At 30.3% G+C, this 6,621-nt stretch overlaps 1 long non-coding RNA gene across 1 annotated transcript; it reads right to left on the reverse strand.

The window, feature by feature from the left end:
* Nucleotides 1-2,239: 2,239 nt before the first annotated feature.
* LOC105852972 (uncharacterized) lies at nt 2,240-2,768 on the reverse strand. The gene is made up of 3 exons (XR_001144819.3): nt 2,591-2,768; nt 2,409-2,480; nt 2,240-2,281 (listed from the first exon to the last, which is right to left on the reverse strand). It is a non-coding gene; the product is annotated as an uncharacterized lncRNA (long non-coding RNA).
* Nucleotides 2,769-6,621: the final 3,853 nt, after the last annotated feature.

The following is a 6,621-nucleotide window of genomic DNA, read 5'->3' on the forward strand; positions in this document are numbered from 1 at the left end:
TATATATATATTTTCCGTATTTTTACCAAACTAATATAATTTAAGTCATTGTCTCGATCAGTTATAAAAATAAAAATGACCATTAAAGTCTATTTATAAGATACAACATTTATAATTGTTTAAGTTTTAGACATTTTTAAGTACTGACGACCAACTGTGGATCATGGTTAATTATAAATTTTCCTAGACTTAAATGCAAAAGTTAATTAGAGTTTATTTCTAGATGGTTAATTAATTAAGTCTTTACTACCTATATATATATATATATATGATATTATATTTTCATATTTTGTATCTATTCTCATTCAATTTGTTTAGAATTTATTTTTAATTTAAACATTTTCTCTCTTCTATGTCATTGTCTTCCTATTTCGAGATATAAAATAAGTTACACTAATTATAATGTATTTATTTGTTGAGAAACCAAGATGTAAACTAAAAAATGTAAGAATTCTCACACTTTTTGTTTATCTAAAAGAAAAAAAGTTTGAAAGCAATGATTATATATGTCATTGTCTTCCTATTTCGACATATAAAATAACTTACACTAATCATACTCAATCATAAACATGTATTTATCTGATGAGAAATCTTTAAAATGACTCAATATATTAATTGAGAGTTAATACCATAGAAAGAGAAGAATCTTATCAATAATGATGAAGGAAGAACCGTTATCAATAATGATGAAGGAACAATGAATGTAATAACCGATAATTATTGTATTGTAATTTGTAACTTATGACATATGAATAGTTCTACAAAATATTATTTGAAAAAATATAAAAAATTAAAAACATATTGCAAGTATGATAATAAGAAAAAACAATAGTGTTTTTTAGATGTGCCACATCAGATTTTTATTTGTATTTTTTATGTGGCAATATTTGAATGCGGTGGCATAATATTTGATAAGGATGTAGGAGTCTATTTTAATGTATATAATATATAATAGATACATGACCGGGGTCGAGCCCACATTGTAGTGTTTGCATTCTACACAACACGGGTCAATTTTCTAAATTATTCAACTAATAACATCTATTTTTTATCCATATATCTTGTATAGAATGTATAACCTACTTTTTCTTCTTTTGCAGTCAATTATGAAGCAAACTAAAAGATCGACAAAGAAGAGAGTTATAAAGGTTAATATTTCCCCCTCAAACTCAACTTCCAATACTCAACTTCATCCCACTCCACCCTTATTCCAGCCTCAACTCACTCAACCTCATCTCACTCCACCCTTATTTCAACCTCAACTCACTCAACCTCATCTCACTCCACCCTTATTTCAACCTCAACTCACTCAACCTCAACCACTACCCATTCCACTTCTATTTCAACCTCAACCACAACACATTTCATCCCTATTTCAACCTTAACCACAACCCATTCCATCCATATTTCAACCTCAACCTCTTACACCTTTATTTCAACAACAATCCAACCAACTTATCCATTCTTAACCCCAATCACGACTCAAATCCATCCAATCTCATCCTCCACTAACTCAACCCCCACTCCTATATCGATCTCGTCCTCAATCACGACCAAATCCAAGCAATCTCACCCTCCACCACTTCAAGCTCAACCTCAACCTCAACTTCGACATCAATGCACCAAATCTCAACCTCCACCATCTCAATATTGATCAATCCCTTCCAAAGTTATGATTAATGAATTGACTCAATCTCCATCTAGTCATATTAGTGGTGAAGAAAATGTATAAAAAATTCTAATACTCCTAGGAGGGGATGGGTGAGTAACTTACATTTTATTGATGTTTTATTTGATTATTAAGTTACGCTACATAATTTTATATATTTCTTTTTTACATAGGTTTGATCAACACAAATTAGTAGTTTCATCAATTACTAGTATCATACGTTCTAGTTTGGAAGAGGGAAAACCATAGTGGAAAAAGTTAAGATAAGCGAAATGATTTGTTCGACTTGTTTAAGGTAATATTACTACATTCAACTTATTTTCTGCCAGCCATGACTTATTTCCAACATTCAACTTTATTTGCTATGCTAAGACATCATATCACTACTAAATGAATGTTTACATTTCAACACTCATTTGAAATAAGGAAAATACTACACTAGCAATCAAATGTTCAATTATAGATAATTAACTTGTTAAGTGTAATTGTTGTAATTCAGTTATGTTAGATAGCTTACCCAACTATATATTCACAAACAAAAACTTTTACAAGAGAAAAATGTGTGACGAGACCTGATGCTTTCCATCCCTCACCAATTTGACACGGTCACCCCTGAAATCATAAAAACAAATATCTGCAAATGCATTCTCCTATAATATTCGGATAGGGAATCTAAGAACGTATTTGTAATTACAATTTATCCAGCTATAGTTAACCAGAACAAAGCCAGCGACAATACCCATTTTCAACAAACGAAATGATTGCTTGCAAAGTTGCTGAAAAACCAGCAAGCTTATGTTCATCTCCATACCTGGAACAAACAAAAGTGTGAAACAATAGCTAACTAATTGAGGCAGCAATCATAGTGATATATGAAAATTAATTGATGGAAGCTCAAGTGAGGATTGGGTAAACACTAACCTAGAGTATATTGGTTTGCCAGAATGACTCAGAACAAAAAAATGCTTCTTTCTTTTCCTGCATGAAATGGAAGCATCATCCTGCACTTTATTCATTAATCAAATACGATGTGGTATTACAGTTATCTTCTGTGTAAATCCTCAGAGGGCATGAATTTGAAAATAAATCTTTGTATAAGAAAGAACAAATATTGAATCAGGATTCGAGAAGAGGTTCTCTTAACTACAGGAATAAGTAAATGACAGTGTATTAAATTACACCTATCCAAATATATCTATCCAAATATATCCAAGTAGTTTTGGTTGATTAATTAGTTAGTATATGTATTGTATGGTTTTTAATTTCTCTCCTAGCCTGATTCCTAGACTGACGTGTGTGAGTAAGATATTATTTTTGTTTTGTTCATCCGTTTTGTTCATCTTCTCCCACTACTTCTATTTTTTCTATTAAAAAAAAGGTTTACATGGCCCCCAACTTTGAACGACATGGTGCGGACATGGTGCGGACACAACTTTGAAAAAAGGAGTGCAACTAAGATGTCGCAACTAATGCAAGATGCATGTAAAGATTTGGAAAATAAGCCAACTTGGGTGGGAGAGAGAATGTGGGAACAATTGAAGGCAATTTGGAATTCCTCTAATTTCTAAAAAATATCTGAGATAAATAAAAGAAATCACAATTCTATGGATGGTGCATCTCTTCACACTAGCGGATCAATTCCTCTTCGGGTGCTTTGGAAAAGAATTGTATTGTTACTTTTCTATTTTATATTTAAATATTAATGAAATTAAGATATACTTTTTTTTGTAAAAAAGGAGACGAAAGGGGAAGACCCAACATTTAGTGACTTTTATTTTCGTACTCATCTTACTAAAGATAAAAACTGAATCGGTATTCATGTCGCATATGATTATGTAAGCTCATCATCTTAAGTATTATTTTAAGGATTATGTACTACGGGTGTTCCAACAATTAGTTAATAATTTTGATTATATGAAAATATTTATGCCTCAAATTTTCTATTTTCTTGCGGGAGAAATTTGAAAACAAAAAGAAGATTGAGTTATCGTTTGAAGCTTCAACTTTTGTTCCAGGAGAGGACGAAGCTGATAGTCAATCAACCAAAGATATTCCATCTAATATTGATATATGAGTGGATGTAGTTGGGAGAAAGAAATGGAGAATATTTGGTCTTGGATTTATATCCAAAACAGTGAATCCAAATCAGCCAACAATGCATTCTGATTCAAAGGTTAATTTAGAGGTTGATGCTTTGAGAAGTCAAGTTCATACTTTGAATGAATTGTTGTAAAAACAGGAGCAAGAAAAGTTGTTGATGAAGCAACATTTGCAACGACAAGAAAAAGAGATGATCGAGACCAACAAAAATTTAACCTTTCTGATGCAACATTTAGGATTTGTTGGATCTTCTTCTCGTCCAAGTTCATCACCAAAACCCAACAATGAAACTGATGACATTGGTAGTGATCATATTGAGTAGTATTTGTTTTTATTTTGTTAAATTGATTGTATCATGTACTTCATTATACTTAGTTTTCTTTGGATCATGCTTTAATTAATACTTAGTTATGATTTGTGAACATGATATAAATTTTGTTTAGAATTATCACAATAGTTGGATCATACTTTAATTAATATTTAGTTTTGATTTAAATTTTGTTTTGGAGTATTGCAACAGTATTTCAACTAAAGACTAATATTAAATATTTAAAAAATGTATTTATAATAATATTTTTAATTGAAATTTTCATATAAATAAACAATCAGAAAAACTCGTTTACATTGGAAATTTAAACATGTGGATTCTTTTTTAAAATAACTTTGATACGAAATTACCTGCAGATTTTCATGCGAAACATATTTGTAGGAATAGTAGTACAAATATTTCTGGATGAAAAGTCGTAAGACAATGCCTTAAGTTTGCTTAATATTTGTTGCGGATTTTATTTACATTTTCTACGGATTTATCCGCAGGTATTTTACCTACAGATACAGAAATCCTCAAGAAACAGTTATCGGTGAAGGTTTTACGTGGGGATATGATTCCGTCAAGAAATCCGCAGGTAATGTGTGTTACTGCATATTTTTTGCTTCAATCCGCAGAAAAAATCGCAGGTAAAAAACAAATTTCTAGTATTGCTAGTTATTTATTTTAGAGAAAATTATATGAGATAATGAATGATTAAGAGTAATATAGGAAAAAGGTAAATGATAATATCAAAAGTAAAAAAATATATTAATTGTTTTGGTGTGGGAAAAAAGCAAAAAAAAAGTTATGAAAAATAAAAACAAAAAGAGTATACATTGGGACATAAATTTGGATAGGGAAATCAAACCAATAATTAATTAATATTATCTTTTTCGCTTATTATAAATAGAGTGAAGACAAATTTTAGTTAATGATACAAATAAATGTTACTTTTAGTATTTCAGAAAATAAATATAAATATTAGTTATTAATAAAGATTAATCAATTACTTAGTATATAAATGTAAATAATTTTTAACGAATAACAGTATATGACTAATAAGTTCATCTGTCAAAATAATATTTAATGATATAAGATGATAATGTGAATGTCATGTTGTTGGTGATGTATGATGTACTTATGTTTGTATAATTTTTTTGTTGATGTTGTGTTAAATTGTCATGTTATACGAGTCGCAATATCACTACAAGAAAACTGCTATTACAATGCAAATTTTGTCTTTATCCACGACAATTCGGTAGATAACGTAAAATTACTCACAAATTATCGACGGACACAGGTTTGTAGTTAATTCGATCGTAGATAAATATTTACCCACGGAAAAGCAGTGGAATCCACTTAAGAAATGTTCGTGGGTAGTATGACTCACCAAGTCTCCGTGAGTAAAGTTACTCATAGATTTTCTGTGGGTAAACACGTAGATACTTACCCACGAAAAAGTCACAAGTAACATTACTCACAGACAATTTGTGAAAAATTATATTGTTTTCTATTTGATATTTATAATTTTATTCATGACATGTCCGTGGGTAAATTAATCTCAAAAGGAGCATGAATAATAACATTTAAATTAAGTATTGTTTACTCATGGAATGTTCATGGGTAATGAAAAAATGATTTTCAGTCTATTTTGCTTTTTACTGTTTGTTGTATTTTTTTTAATATATTTTTAAAATAAATTGTAAGCATAACAAAATATCATTGTTAAAACAAAGTGAAGTATTATGTAAATAGTGTTGTCAAAATACACAACGTGACTAACAAAAGTCTCAAATATAAAGACAATACCATAAGTCTCAAAATAAGCACATTATCACTACCATAAGTTTCAAAATGCACATAATGACACTATTGTAAGAAAATATATAGATAATGCCTACAAGTCTAAGAAAAAGATTTAGTCATAACTACTAAAAGAAACTAACAAAGAAATCAGTATTATCTATCGTCGGTATCATCGATAGACTCATCCTCATCATAATCTGGATGACGACGACGACAACGAGAGGACTCAACCTGTATGGAAGCAACACTTTTTGCTAATGTTGCTAGTTGCATCTAAAGCTATGTAGTGCGATGCTCTTTTTGTTGAACTTCCTCTTATCGATGTTGCTCTACTTTCCTTAGCTCCTTTTGTGCCTCATGTTATGTCGCTTTTGCTCGCTCCTCAAATGCTGCTATTGGTGCAACTATCTCGTTAGAGTGCTGAGACAAGACATTGGCGCAACCTCTTGATTGATGAGAATTTGGGACTAAACTTACGACATCTAGTCTATAAAGCAAGGATCTATCTCCAACACCGTAGATACGCCATTTATTCTTTCCCCCAACAAATTGGCTACAACGACTAGATGTTTCTCCACCTTGGAGGCCTGCTGCAACTTACCTTGAAATGTTTGTTGCTGGAATAGAAAATAATTTAACACAATCAAATTAGTTTTACAAGAAATACAAATGAAAGAATGAATGATTTAATATTTCTTAAATGTGTTTTTTTTTTTTTTGCTCTTTCATCAACCTA

This window comes from Cicer arietinum, chromosome 7 (genome assembly GCF_000331145.2).
Source record: "Cicer arietinum cultivar CDC Frontier isolate Library 1 chromosome 7, Cicar.CDCFrontier_v2.0, whole genome shotgun sequence".
Taxonomy (NCBI): Eukaryota; Viridiplantae; Streptophyta; class Magnoliopsida; order Fabales; family Fabaceae; genus Cicer; species Cicer arietinum.